Source organism: Elephantulus edwardii, unplaced genomic scaffold, assembly GCF_000299155.1.
Source record: "Elephantulus edwardii isolate Elephantulus edwardi_28Jun2011 unplaced genomic scaffold, EleEdw1.0 scaffold00070, whole genome shotgun sequence".
NCBI lineage: Eukaryota > Metazoa > Chordata > Mammalia > Macroscelidea > Macroscelididae > Elephantulus > Elephantulus edwardii.
In genome coordinates, this window is record NW_006399820.1 from 2333597 (window position 1) to 2349394 (window position 15798).

Sequence of the window (15798 nt, forward strand, 5' to 3'; positions counted from 1 at the left end):
AACCCTTTCCAGGACAAATCTGTTTGTTTTCCTAGCAGTCCATGGTATTCTCAATACTCTTCTCCAGCACCACAGCTCAAAGGTACCAATTCTCCTTCTGTCGTCCTTGGTCATTGTCCAACTCTCTGGTGCATAACAAGTGATTGCAAAGACCATGGGCTGTATCAGATGCACCTTAGTCTCCAGAGAGACACCATTGCTCTTCAGTACTTTGGAGAGCTCCCTAACAGCTGAACCAAATAGTACTTTTATTTTGAATTTGTATATGAGGGTTCCAATCTCACAGCACCTTTGCCACATTTGTTATATGCTGCCTTGTTGAACTTTGTTATTGTTGCCAGTATGAGATAACATCTCATTGCTGTTACGACTGAGTAAGGAGTTACACTGCCAATTCAGAGGCAGGCAGTTTGAATCCACTGGTGATTCACAGCCTCTGCAAAGCTGCTCGGCTGGAGAGTCACAAGTTGGTTCCAACCCCCCTGTACATAACAACTATAGAAGGGTGTGTTTTAAGTAGTCTACTAATGGCAGGGAGCTGCACTGCCAACTGGAAGGCATGCAGTTTGAATCCACCAGCTGCTCCATGGGAGAAAGTTGGACGATATCCTCCTGTGTGATTTACTATCTCTTAAAAATCCACTGTAGGGTCAGTTATGTCTGGCACATAACAATAACAAAAATACTAGTTCTCATTTACCAAAAGAACTATTCTTGCCATAGGAGTGCTAAAGACATTACATCACTTAAAACAAAACAAAACAAAACAAAAAAAAACCCAACAAACCACAAGGCTGTGTCAATACTCACAACATACCCTGCTGGTTCCTGAGTTCCCATCATTGCTAAACGGAAAAGTTTTACTGGGTTCCCACAGCACAATCACCACCATTCTGTGATAAAACACAAGAAGGAAAAAAAAATCACAACCCAGCCATCTCCACGTTTGTTATTTCATTACTCTGGCTTTATTTCCACATCAGAAACCAAGTAAGCTCTGAAACCAAAAGCACTGGAAAAGAGTGATAGGCACAGCCAAGTAAGACCTGTGGGATAGGGCTTTGTCGAAAATGAGTATCTGAAATATGTCTTAAAGAGAAGAGTTGGTCTACATAAGCATTAAAGAGGGAAAAATTCGAGATGTTAGTGTAAATATGTGTCATGTAAGATAAAGTAATAGAAAACGGGGGAATTGTGGTGTAGTGGTCACATGTTGGGCTACCAATGGAAAGGCTGGTGCTTTGAATCCACCTGCTGCTCCACAGAAAAAGTTAGGCCATTTCTTTTGGTTAAGTTTACATTCTTGCAAAACCAATGGAGGATTGCAGTGACTCAGAATTGACTTGACAGCAGTAGATATCGCTTTTTAGGGGCTATGGTAAAATAAAAAGATGCTCCTAATCTTAAAGGCTTTTACAGTATCTTTTTTTTAAAAAAAAGAAAAACCTATGTTAGCCTTTATAGAGAGTGGGGTGGAGATCCCTGATTAAAACAAGCTTGGAAGGAGGAGTGGCATCCACTTCCATAATAGCTTGCCTATAGAAACCCTCACTTCCCTAGTAGCTTGCCTATAGAAACCCTATGAACCTGGAGAGAGGATGAAAGGCACCCAAGCATCGAGGACTCTCCTTCATAGGGTCCATATGAGTCGCCCGCAACTCGATGGCACTTAACAACAACAACATGCTAGCCTCTGTTCTATCTCACCTGGCAGGGGATTCCCGTTTGCAATCTCTGAAAGAGGCAGTTAACTTTCTATGGCTCTTTCTCATTCTGCAGCCTATCAGCTTACCATGCCTCAGGGTAACATCCAACAACCTTGAAATACAGTCTCAAAAAAGTCATATATACAATATGAGAATCTTTCTTCCTGGTTTTATTTTTCCCTGGAATTATTTTTCATAAGCACAGAAATGAACCTAAGACTTTTACTATTATAGGAGCCCTGCTGGTGTAGTGATATATATATATATCTCACTACATATCACTATTATATATGTAAAACAACACAAAAAGAAGGGTAGAATTAAAAGGAGATAGTTTTAAACTTTAATCTCAGAGCCTATTTGATGGGTGTTTGTAATTACAAGACGGAAAAGAGCTGCGGAAACTTTATTTCATCAGACTCCTAAACTTTCATTTGTGTCACTTTTAATCTAAAATGTTCCTAGTCACCAAATGTTCCCAGATCAACGAATATTTTGTCATTCACCCTTCAAACTACTCTTTTCTTCTTCCTCTTAGGTGTTCAAACAGCAATTAAGGTGTGCTGTGGAATGCTTATTGCAAGAACAAATGCTATGAAAATGGAACATAAAGCTAATTTTACTTTTCGTGAATAAAGTTCCTGTGGTTTCACAGCAAGCCTAATGAAAGGGATGCACCACCCCATCCCCATTTTCCACTTTACACAGCTGAAATGTGTCTTCAGGGATCCAGCTTCCACTTAGTCTGAATTTTTCAGCACCTACAGGGCTATTCCATAAAGCTCCTTTCTATTGTTGATGCCCTGTGGCAAGGGAAATACTGGAAAGAAAAGCTATTTATGATTTCTTTTTAGATCTAAATTTATAAGAGATGACTTTTGGGACCACAGTTAGTTTCATTTTATAAAGATCTATGAAACATTTAGTTCTCCATCTCTTTCCTACTCTCAAATACACACTGACAACTTTAGGTTGCCGTGGTGTTGACTCCAACTCATGCAGAACCCGGGTGTGTCAAAGTAGAATTGTGCTCCACAGGGTTTTCAGTGGTTGCCAGACCTTTCTTCCAAGACTTTTCTGTTAGCGGTAGAACACATTAGCCATTTGTATCACTCAGGAATCTCTTTTCAATAGATGTTATTGTTATCAAGTCAACTGACTCACAGGACTCTATGAACAATAGATCAGAACCTTTCCCATCTTCTCACCTCCCTTATGCTCATTGCTGTAGTCACTGTGTCAGTCTATCTTCTTGAGGGTCCTTCCCTTTTTCTCTGACTCCCTACCTTTCCCAGCCTGCTTTTTTTCCAAGGACTGGCCCCTTTGTGATAAAATGTTCAAAGGAACATTCTGGTTGCTCTTCCTCTAAGGCAGATTTGCTTGTTCTTTTGACATTCCTTGGGATATTAAATACTTTTCACCAACAAAATTCCTTTGCATTGATTTTTTCCCCTTTCTTAATAATTATCCAATTTCCAGGTGCATAGAAAGCAATTGAAAATACAATGGCTTAGATCATACACACCTTGGTCTTAACATTGACCTCCGTGCTCTTTAACACTTGAATAGGTCTTTCCCAGCAGATTTTTCCAATGCAACAGGTCTTTTGACTTTTTGGCTGCTTCTACTATAGGTGTTGATTGTGAATCCAAATAAAATGAACCTCAGAAACCCTCACACTGGAATACCAGGGGAATTTTGTTCCAGGAAAAGCAAGAAGAGTCACTTCATTTCTTTTTTCAACCATTACAATCAATTAGTAAATAGTTTTGTCTTCAGATAGTAAATAAGTTTTGAAAAAGAAATTAAAATTTTGTTCTATTTTAAATGTGTGGCTGAATTGTCTAGAAGTTTCAACAGGATAGGAGAGGTTGGACGGTTATCCACTGCATTGGCATCACAGTCCAATCAAGGACTAACGTACCCACTAGTGATTATTGACATTCTTATGTGCCATCAAGTCACAATTGACTCATAGCTGACCCTCCAGTGGGTTTTCAGAGATCGTAATGAACAGGAGGAGACTGCTCATCTTTCTTCCAGGGAATAGCTGGTGTATTCGAACTGCCTGCCTTAGTGCTGTCAATGCAGCTCCTTACCATCTTCTCTGTTAGAGAAAACAAAATCTGATTTTACTAGGCCGCATGATGAGACAGCACTTCCTTACACATATCACCCTGTTGGAAAGGTTTTGTTATTTTGTGCTCATTTCAGAAGCTGATGTGTAAACCGTGTGTCTGTCTGTTGCCATGACAATTCAGCAGCAGTTGGCCAGGGCTTCTTAATACAGTACAAATGTGCTCTTGAAAGAGAGTTTTGTTAGAATTTGCTAGACGATTTCCCCCTCTTGGATTCACACAAAGGTTCAAAAGGTTCTCACCCTCATTAAGAGGAGAGACAGGATGAAATGTAGTGTTTGGGTACCCTGAAGGATGAGGCTCAAAATCACAGATTTCCTGCTGAAGAAACTGTGTTCCGATCTGTCATGTCAATGCTTTGGGGGCCACTCTGTGCAATTAAAGAAAATGGCCAGAAATACAGGCAGCAAAAACTCTTGATAATTACTGGAGCTAAGGCTTTTGTCAGCTTTCAATGTCAGCTATAACCATCTCTGATTTAATAAGGGGAAATTGTTCCTTCCTAAATTCTGACTCCTACTTTGGCTCGTCAAATGTGTGTGTAGGTGCTACACTAAAAGAAAGACAATACAAGCCAAGTGCACCGCCCCTCACGCCCTCCTCCACTCCCGCTGGGCCATGATTTTTCCTGCCAAGTAATTAAGAGGGGTGAACTCATTTTGTGACAATTTACATACATTTTTCAATTATTTAAAGATGTATTGTTTGAGTTGAGAGTTCTTTGAATTTTCCATTTTTTTCTCCTTATCCTTCCTGTGTACTGCCGTTTTTGCCAGCATGTCCTTCCCAGGACAGAAAAGAGGAAATTAAACACCCACTAACTTTCTAATCTGATACTCTCTCACAGCTTTCAATGGAGCCTTTATGCCACAATTAGTTAAGAGCTTAGCTACTGACCCAAAGGTTGGCAGTTCATATCTACACTGGTTATCCTTAGGAGAAACACTTGTTAATTTGCTTCTCTAAAGATTGCATCTAGTGCAACAATGAATGAATGGGAAATCCAAAATCTCTGTAAATGTTCGTTAAATTTAATAATAATAATAAAATGAAATAGAACACATAAGGATCCACATTAAGATTATTTAAGAATTAGTGAGCTGGGAGAAAGTGTTGACAATTTTGAATTAGACAGTCATATGATCTATCATGCCAGAAATGATAGATTGTAAAGGAATGGTGTGGCAATCACTGTCAAAAAGAACATTTCAAGATCTATTCTGGATTATAATGTTATCAAGGACAGGATATAAGGAATAGCTGTTAAACAACTATTATCCAAATATACATATCAATCACTAAAGTAAAAGACAAAGAAAATGAGGATTTCTACTAAAAAAAAAAAATTGCATCTAAAAATCCAATAGGGAAGCCAGACTCTGTAACAGAGGATCACAGTGAGTTGTAAGTGGCTGACTTGATGCAATCCAACAACATTAACTCTCAAGGAGTCTTTAGGTAGTATAAATTATTAATTTAGTCAGCTTCTAACTGAAAGTTTAGAAATTATAGCTCAGAGGCACCTCAGAAGAAATCACCAGCGAGGTGTTGGCTAGCAGTACAATTCTCTATGGATTACACTACCAGAGCTCCCCTAAGAATTCATTGTTGTTGTTGATTGCCATTGAGTTGAACACGACTCATAGTGATCCTATGAGAAAAAGACATTTTTTTTGTTTGTTATTTTTCTTTTTTTTTATGGAACACTTCTTGCTGATCTTCTCTGTATCATTCCAATTTTAGTATATGTGCTGCTGAAGCGAGCACAGAAAAAGACGTTTTGATAACTATTTTTTTTCTCAAAGTTCATAGAATTTCCAGAGGCATGTTGTTTAGGAAGTGGATGCCACTCCTGCTTCCAAACCTGCCTTAAACCAGGACCTCCACCAAACACTGTCCACCAAGGGTAACCGTTATGCTATTTGAAACCCCAATGGCAAAAGGTTCAGAATCACAGCAACCCCAGGTTACCTCAGTATAGCATATTGACAGAAGAGGCTGTACCACTTAGAAAAATGTTCCTTTAAAATATAATAACCAACTTTTAAATACAAAGGCCCTTCCCAGGGTCTTGTTGACTCTAAACAAGAGGCTTAAGTAAAAAACAACCAATATAGTATGTAGTTGTTTTTATGTGCCTGTGACCTATAGAGACCATATGTACAGCACCTCTGAACCCTTCCCTCTCTTGAGCCAGTCTCACTAATTCTGACACACCAATCTCCACTGTCCAAGATACTGTATCAATCGATCTCATCTGGGGTCTGACTCTCCTATGCTGTTCCTCCACCCTTCCATGCTTGATGTCCTTCTCCAAGGATCTCCTGGTCATATGCTAAAAGTATATAAGACAGAGCTTCATAATCCTAGCCTCCAAGGAGACTTGGTTTCACCCTCTCCAAGACAGACCTATTTGTTACTTGGCAGTCCTTGGAATGTTCAAACTCTTCTCCAGCACCACAACTCAAAGGCATCAATTCTTCTTGTCATCCTTAGTCATTGTCCAGCTCTCTGAAGCATAACAAGTAATTGCAAAGACTATGGTCTGGATTAGGTGCACCTTTGTCTTTAGACTGACATCTTTGCTTTTCAGTTCTCTGGAGAGATCCATGACAGCAGATTTTCCCAGATTTCCTGAGTGCTTGTTATTACGAGTGTTGATTGTAGACCTGAGCAAGATTTAATTGCTAACAAACTCAATCACTTCTCCATCTATCATGGTGCTGCCAATTGGTCCAATGGCAAATTGTCTTGATGTATTTGCTTATTTATTTGGGGGACCTTGAGACAAAGGAGAAATGGCTGTTTCCAGAGAAATTTGGCCTTCAAAATCCTAAGACAATTTCTAAGCAATTCTTTTTATTTTATTAACCAACTGAACATCTCAGGTGATATTCTGAGCAAGTGAATTCAGAGCAAGCATTCTTTGAGATCAAGGAGGACAGGCACCAAGCCATAAGGTAGGGAATGTATTTTCTCTGACCTTCCACAGGGAAGCTAAGTTACTCTTTGGACTCCTTACCATTATTGGTGAGCCACCCTCTATGGGATCAGCTTTAATCACTTTTCTGAGCCCAGAGCCACAAAATTCCAACAGTAGAACCTACATTCTAGTTGAAGAGCCATTCACTATCTCTGCAGCCCTGAGACAGCACTCAAAGTGAACTAGAGAGCCAGCCTGAGTAAGTCTGTAAAAAAACTGCAGGCTTTCCAGCAGTCTCTATATACCAAGTGAAGGCAGTCCTGCTGAACCTCCTGGAGTAGTGCTACTCAACCTTAATGTCTTGGTCAAATTAGAAAATATTTGTTTTTCAATATGGATTGAAGCTCAATATCAAGAAAACAGAGATTCTCACCACTGGGCCAATTGGCAGCATCAGTATGGATGGTGAAGAGATTGAGATAGTTAAAAGTTTTTGTTTACTTGGTTCCACAGTCAACACTCTTGGTAACAACAGCCAGGAAATCAGGAGATGAATTGCATTGGGAAAGTCAGCTGTGAGGGACCTCTCAAGAGTACTGAAGTGCAACAACAACAGGCTGGAGACTAAGGTGCGCCTGATCCAGGCTATAGTTTTTGTAATTATGTGCTATGCATCGGAGAGTTAGACAGTGAATAGGGACGCTAGAAAGAAAATTGATGCCTTTGAGTTGTGGTGCTGGAGAAGAGTGTTGAATATACCATGGACTGCTAGGAGAACAAACAGGTTTGTCCTGGAGAGGGTGAAGCCAGAATGTTCCCTGGAGTCAAGGATTCTGAAGCTTCATCTGACATACTTTGGGCATATTGCAAGGAAGGACTGGTCCTTGGAGAGGGACATAATGTTTGGGGAAGTGGAGGGACGACAGAGGAAAGGAAGACCCTCGATGAGATGGATCGATTCTGTGAGTGGAGTGGTGGGAATGAATGTGTTTGAGACAGAGAGGTTGGCACAGGATAGAACGGTGTTTAGGGCACTTGTACATAGGGTCGCTATGAGTCGCAAATGACTCTATGGCACATAACAACAACCACAACAACAACAATGCTAGTATCTTAGAATCAAAATAATAAAGTAGGAATCTCTGAGGGTGAGGCCTGGGCAATAGTAATTTTAATAAAAAAATCTACCCCAAGCTCTGATATCTCAGTGGTAAGGAGTTGTACGGCCAATCAAAGTTCCATGGTTTGAATCCACAAGATGTTTTGCAGGAGAAAGATGAGCAATAAACTCCTATGCCATTTACAGCCTCTGAAAACTCACTGGAGGGTCAGCTACAAGTTGGTTCTGACTCAATGGTGTTAGAACAACACCTCCAAATTCAGTGGGAAAATTTTTTGCAGAAGACAAAGTTTCTGTCTATTTCAACTCTCACCTGTCTTTCAATGGAAATTTGTGAATTGCTATGCCTGATCCAGGCCATGACATTGTTTTTGCTATGTATCTGAGAGATGGAAAATGAATAAGGATGACAGAAGAAAAATCAATGCCTTTGAGTTGTGGTACCAGAGAAGAGTCTTGAACATACCATGGATTGCGAAGAGAACAGAGGGTGAAGTCTGGTTGCTTCACAGAGGCAAAGATTTTGGGCATGTTTTCAAGAAGGGCCCGTTCTTGGAGAACGACATCATGCTTGGAAGGGTAGAGAGTCAGTAAAGAAGAGCAAGACCGTGGATGAGATGGATTGACACAGTGACTGTGGCACTGGATCAGGAATGTCAGAGATGGTGAAGTTGGCTCAGGATAGGGCAAGGTTCAGAACTATCCATATGGTTGCTATAAGTCACAGGCAATTCAATAGCACATAACAACAACTTCATGCCAATCAGGTTTTAGTGGAGCTTCCAGATTAAGACAAAGTGGGAAGAAAGACTTGATGTTCTTCCCAAAATCAGTCAATGAAAACACTTTGGATCATAACTGTAAAACAAAAACAAACAAACAACAAAACCCAAAACATTCTTGGAGATGGTGCATGACTGGGTGGCGTTTTATTCTAATGCACATGAATCTCTATAGATTAGGACTGACCTGATGACAGTTAACAGTAAAGACAGGGAAGATGGAGGGATGACAGGGAATGGGAGTGAGAGGAGCCTTGAACAACACACCACAGATGAAACCTGGCTCCTTAGACCAGAGAGTAGACACCAAGAAGTTTTGGACTGCATGTGGCAGGGTTACGTGAGGATTGTAGGACTTCACTGTGGTTGTGGTACTGATGACAGACTGGGAAAGAGAGAGATGAGATGATCAAAACAGGGAGCTCCAGTGCAGACAGGAGCAGCTGTGGATCAGAGAACAGGAGCAGGGATGGGGAGAGACAAGACTTGAGCCAAGGAAAAAAGAGTATATACAGCATGAGACAAGCCAGAAGTATAACATATCAAAATGCAATTTGATTTTTGTCTCCTACATCCCTGTTAAACTTCTTTGAAACACTGGTAAAGATTAGGCAGGATCATGATTCCTTTGATGACATTCAGATAAATTCTCCAGCCACTTTCAGTTACAGAGACAGGTTTGATTCAGAAATGTAAGTGCTTGATTTCTTGGGTTAGAAGAGGTAAGGGGTTGGGGTGGTTCCTTCTTTAGTCTCACCTCCTCTGGGCTGCCTTACAGTTTGAGTGCTCTGTGGGACTCACTCGTAGTCAGAATGGACTTGATGGCAGTGGATATAGATTATTGATTTTGGTGAAATTCACAAGCATCTCACAGATTCCCTACAACCTTTACAACTCCTTGAACTCCTGATCATTTGAACTCCCTCCAGACACTCTGCTTTCAGTCTCATCCTCCCAGTGATCTTTCTGGACAAGTGACCTTACACCAGCTCTCTCTCTCCTGAACAGTAAAGCCCAACTGAAACAAACAAACAAAAGAAAACCCCACTTCATTGTCATCAAGTTGATTTGGAATCATAGTGACCTTATAGAACAGAGTCACAAGGAGGGACCAGTTTTTAAAGAAGGATATCTTGCTTTGGAAGGTGGAGGGACAGCAAAAGAGAGGAAGACCCTCAATGAGATGCATTGATTTAGTGACTGGGGTAATGGGGTAAGTGTGTAGGTTACAATAAGATTTGCACAGGATAGAGCAGGGTAAAGGGCTGTTGTACATAGGATCACTATGAGTTGCAAGCAACTCGATGGCACATAACAACAACAATAGGACAGAACAGAAATGTCCCGCACATTTTCCAAGACTGTATATCTTTAGGGATAGATATTGTTGCACCTTTCTCCCACAAAGGAATCAAATGGTGAGTTTGAACTCATAATCTTTTGTTAGCTGCTGAGTGCTTAACCACTGCACCACTAGGGCTCCTTACAGTGATTTCAAGAGAACCCTAATGCATCCCTAGCCCCCATTACCTCTAGGAGGGATGGTTGCAAAGCAGCACCCTTCTGCCTTAGCTTCCAAATTAGTTAGAGAATCTTCCACTTGGATTTCCAAGCTCTCATATTTCCCTGGTGAAATCAGGTCTAGTTCACAGTCAGCTGCAGTTTTTGCAAATAACGTTAAACAACTCACTGTCTTGAGTCAATTCCAATTCATAACAATCCTATGTACTACAGAGTATAATTTTTTTATATAAGATTTTTCTGGGCCATAACTGGTGACCTTGTCCATAAGTAGTTGTTCTACTAACCCAAATGCCACTTCTCCTGGACAGTTCAAATCCATTAACACTCTCCTCAGAAGCAGAAAATATGAGAGATCTGCGAGAAGACAAGGCAGAACCATTGATTTTTGACTCTTACACTTTTCAATGTCTATTTGAGGTTGTCCCCCTCCCAGAAGATCAGTGTAGAAAAACAGGCCCAGGACCCAAGAGAAATTAGACACAGTCTAATATATAGGTATTAGGCACTATTGACAGAGAGTGTGAAGGAACGGAGGAACTAAATCAAGAAGAAAACTTGCGTAGCAGAAAAGGAAATGGGGGAATGAAAAGGAGACGAGTGTGGGAAGAAGACTAATCTTTCAGAGCAGAGGATGAGGGGAGAGGCAAAAGTATGAAAAAATAATTGTAAAAAAATGATAGAGATACTACTACATACAAGTTACCAACTAAATGGCCCACTGCCATTGAATATCCAACTTATATTGACCCTGCAGTAATATTTCCCCAACAGGTTTCTAAGGCTATAAATCATTGCAGATGCAAGACTTTCTCCCTTGGGAAGGATGATGCAATTGAATTATTGGTCTTTTGGTTATCAGAACAGGGTTAAAATTCAAAACCCTGCCAATCCCAGAGCTAATAATAATGTAAAGCAACAGGATCTCCCATACATTGCTGGTAACAATGAAAGACCTGCACAGCCACTGGGGAAGTCTAGCAATTTCTTATAAAGTTATAGGCTTGCTGGTAGATCCTGCTACCATGCTTTTATCTATCCAAGCATACTGGTAACTTCAGTTCACATAAACCTGTATATGGATGTTTAAAACCACTTTATTCATCATTGTCAGAAATTAGAACAACCAACCTATGCTTCAGTAGTTGGATGGATTAATTGCTGTACATCTATAAAATTGAATATAATTTAGAAATATTTTAAAAAGGTATATAAAGCTATAAAAATACTCGAATAATCTTAAGTGTATATTGCTAAGTGACACACCAGTGTGAACAAGCTACATATAGTACATGCAAGCAAAATATTGCTGAAGATCATTCAAAAGTGGCTAGTACTATACAAGTGGGGCTTAGAAGACACCGTAGCACCAAGAGTATCCTTGAGGGTGTCAGATGGATCTTGGCTGAAAGCAAAGAATACCAGAAGAATGTCTATCTGTGTTTTACTGACTTTGCAAAGACATTTACCTGTATGGATAGCAACAGACTATGGCTAACATTGAGAAGGTTGAGAATCCAAGAACAATTAATTGTGCTCATGTAAAATTTATACCTAGATCATGAAGCTATTGTTCAAGTGGAGCAAAGGAACACTGCATAACTTAAAATAAGAAAGAGTATGCAACAGGGATGTGTCCTTCCTCCATATCTACTCAATCTCTATGCTGGACAAATAATTCTTGAAGCCATTCTCAGTGAACAAGAATGTGGCATAAGGATCAGAGGAAGATTCATTCACAACCTGTATTATGCAATTGACATAACCTTGCTTACTGAAAGGAGGACTTGAAATGCTTGCTGCAGAGGATCAAAGACTGCAGCCTTCAATATGGATTACATTTCAACATTAAGAAAACAAAAGCCCCCCCCCAACTGAACCAATAGGCAACATCATGATAGATGAAGAAAAGACTGAAATTGTCAATGATTTCATCTTGCTTGGCTCCACGGTCAACACCCTTGGCATCAGAAGTTGGGACATCAGCAAACATATTGCTTTGAGAAAATTCATTGTGAGGAACTTCTCAAAACTGCTGAAGAACAATAGTAACAGTTTGAAGACTATGGTGTTTCTGATTTGGGCCATGATCTTTTCATTCACTTGCTATGCTTCTGAGAGCTGGACAATGAATAAGGATGACAGAAGAATTGATATAGTTGAGTTGTGATTAGTTAAGAGCATGGACTGCCAAAAGAGCAAATAGATATGTCTTGGAATAGGTGCACCCAGTGTGTTCCTTGGAAGTAAGAATGGTGAAGCTTTGTCTCTCATACTTTGGACAAGTTGCTAGGAGAGGTCATTCCTTGGAAATGGAAACCATACTTGGAAAGGCTGTCAGTAAAGTAGAAGAAGAGCCCCAATGATAACACAGGACAGAGTTCAGGTCTGCTGTTCATAGGGTCACTATGGGTCGTACTGAACTCAATAGCACCTAACAACAGCATAAGACATTCTGAGAAAGGCAAAACTTTTGAGACAGTGCTTGGTATTTGGGGGGTGGGCAGTTGAGGTGGAGGGAAGGTGGCTTACAGGACAGTCTTAGGGGCAATGAACATGTCTCATAGAATATAGCAGTGATAGACATAAGACACTATGGATTTGTCAAAACTCTTAAGATAGTACAATACAAAGACCAATTTAGCAGTGCCAACTATAAACTCAAACATATTGCCTTTCAGTTGGAACCAACTGGCACTGACCCTCCACTGAATTTCTGAAGCAATAAATTTCATGTGGGGCGGAGGGGATTGCCCATCTTTCTCCCATTTAGTAAGAATATACTGATACTCATTCACCAATTGTAGCAAATTAAACAATAGTTCCAAGATGTTAATAATGGAATAAACTATGTGCAATGTCTACACCATGTCCGTTGTTATGTTATAGTCGGGATATAAGGGTATAACTTTTAAAAAAATATTTTTTAGTAAATGTTAAGCAGCTATAAAAATTAAGTGCATAAAAATAATATTTACTGGCACATCTATAAAGTGACACCACACTTGATCATTCTTCTTCCCTATATATAGGGAATTCTGGTGACCTCCTGGGTAAGGAGTTGTACTATCAACCTAAAAGCATGCTGTTAGAATCCACTAGCTGCTCCATGGGACAAAGATGGACAGTCTCCTGTGTGATTTACTTGCTCTGAAAACCCACTGAAGGTTTAGCTCTGAGTTGCTTCTGACTCAATGGTACATAACAGCAACCAAATGTATATGAAAGAAGCCCACTCATCTAATTCCTGCTTATATTTTTTTCAATATGTCATATTCACAGTTATCAGATAAGGCTTCACTGGTAGTGTGAAAATGAGTGCCTTCCACCCAGAATGAAGGACAGACATTCTCAAATAAATGGTATCCTCTAGGTGCAGAGTATGACACAGATTGAATATAAGGCTTCCTTCCAGGCAACAACAGACCATGCTCTGTTAATGGTGTTTTACATTGGATCACTCAGCCATAGAGTTGGTTGTGACTCATAGTTGACCCTCCACTGAGTTTTAGAGGCTATGAATTGCAGTGGAAGAGATTGCTCATCTTTCTCCAGAGGTGGAGATAGAACCAATGGAGACTTGCAGCTTTGGGGTTAGTTCAGCAACTTCCTATGCTCTAGGCCACCAAAGCTTCCTTTACATTGTTTGGTCCTTTATTAAAAATTATAGCATATTGGTCATCTTCCTCAGCCATGTTGTTATTGAAATTTGCTGCTAAGAGTGCTCTAATTCATGGTGGTCTCAAGTACAATAGGAAAAAATGTTTCTCAGTCCTGCCCAGAGTCATGATCATTGGCGTATTTGAGTCCCTTGTTGGAGTCACTGGATATTTTGAGTGCCTTCCAACCTAGGGTGTACATTTTCTACTTCTGTAATACTCCTCCTCCTCCTCTCCTCTACCCATTGCCGTCCAGTCAGAACTCATAGCTGACCTTCCAGTGGGTTTTCAGATGCTATAAATCCCACAGAAAGAGATTGTCCATCTTTCTACTGTGAAGTCACTGCCTCATTTGATTCACCAGAGAGGCATCTCCTGTGGGTTAGAACAACTCCCTGTGGTCTATGCCACTAGAGCTTCATCCAGTACTGTATTGGACAACATCTACCACTAGGAGCCATAGAGTTTTTACTGTATAATTTTCATTTCTTCCTAGTTTGTTTTAATCTGAAAGTATCACTGAGCTGAAACCTGACCTGCTGGTACTTAAAACAAACTGATAGATGGTGGCAACAGTGTTAGAGAGTTCCAAAAAAAAGTGGAGATGTAAATAAATTTATTATCCAAATAATTGCTCCAGGCCCTTGACTACAGAAAATTCTGTTCACTGCCCCACATCTTGCTGCTGCATCTGCTTGCTTTAAAGGCCTAGTCAGAGCCTGGGGCTGAGACTTGGGCAAATCCTATCCTTATACCACAGGGCACAGGGGCAGCAGAAACATGTGACTTTCAAGTTCCAATTCTTTTCTTTAGACTTTTAGTCAGAGAAACGTTTGCTTGTTTACAAAGCAAAGTGCTGCCTGGTAGTTAAAAAGAAGAATGGATGTTTCCTCTTTCCCAGCCCAGCTTCTTCTATAGCTGTGCAATATTTGACAGTTCTGACTTCCTGTTCCCAAAACCTCAGCTTCCTGTCAGTAGTATTCTCAGAAAACTTATGTTTCTGATAGGTGTTATCAGAAACTTGTGCAAGGCCCCTGGGCCGTACAGTCTGAGCTCCCCAGAGCTGCCTCCTGGCATGGTTACTACCCTTAGAGAACACAGAGGGCCACAGGAGAAGGAAGGGATCATTGAAATTCTTTTATCCTACCCTTCTTGCCTTATAAACTTTAGTTCTGGGCAAATATGATCCTTTGCTGTTATGTGGTTGTTGAGTCTATGGAGCTAGTGTATCCTTGTTTTATTGTTCAGCTTATACTTGTATATTGTTTGGCTGCAAGTTGAACCATAAGCATGAATTTTGTTCCAAGTTCAAAGGGTTCAAAGAGTGACTAAATGTGTATTCTTTTAATTAATAACAAAAATCCATAGCAATTTCTTTTAAAATCCTACTTGAAATAGCTGTCATATTCACCAGAAACTACGTTGGTCTTGGATGGTTTGTTTCTTTCCTTTTATAAGAAACCACATCATTGTCCTTTTGTGGCTGAGATCTTTCACTCAGCATAATGTCCTCTAGGGTCATCCACTTAGCATAATATTTCATGAGTTCCTTGTTTTTCAGTGCTGCATAGTATTCCATTGTGTGAATATACCAGAGCTTCTCTAGCCATTGATTTGTTGATGTGCACTTGGGTTGTTTCCAGCTGTTTGCTATTGCGAACAAAGCCTCAATAAACATGGGTGTGCATATATCTGCTTGGGTGGTGGTAATGATTTCTTTAGGGTAAATTCCCAGAACTGGAATTGCTGGGTCAAATGGTATTTCTATTTACAACTTTTTGAGAAAGTGCCATACTGCTTTTCATAGTAGTTGCACCATTTTACACTCCCACCAACAGTGAATAAGAGTTCGTGCAACAATGAATGACTGGAAACCCTAAGTCACTGTAAACTTTCATTAAAATTAATAATAATAATAAAAAGAAACCACATCTTCTGACTCCACTCCT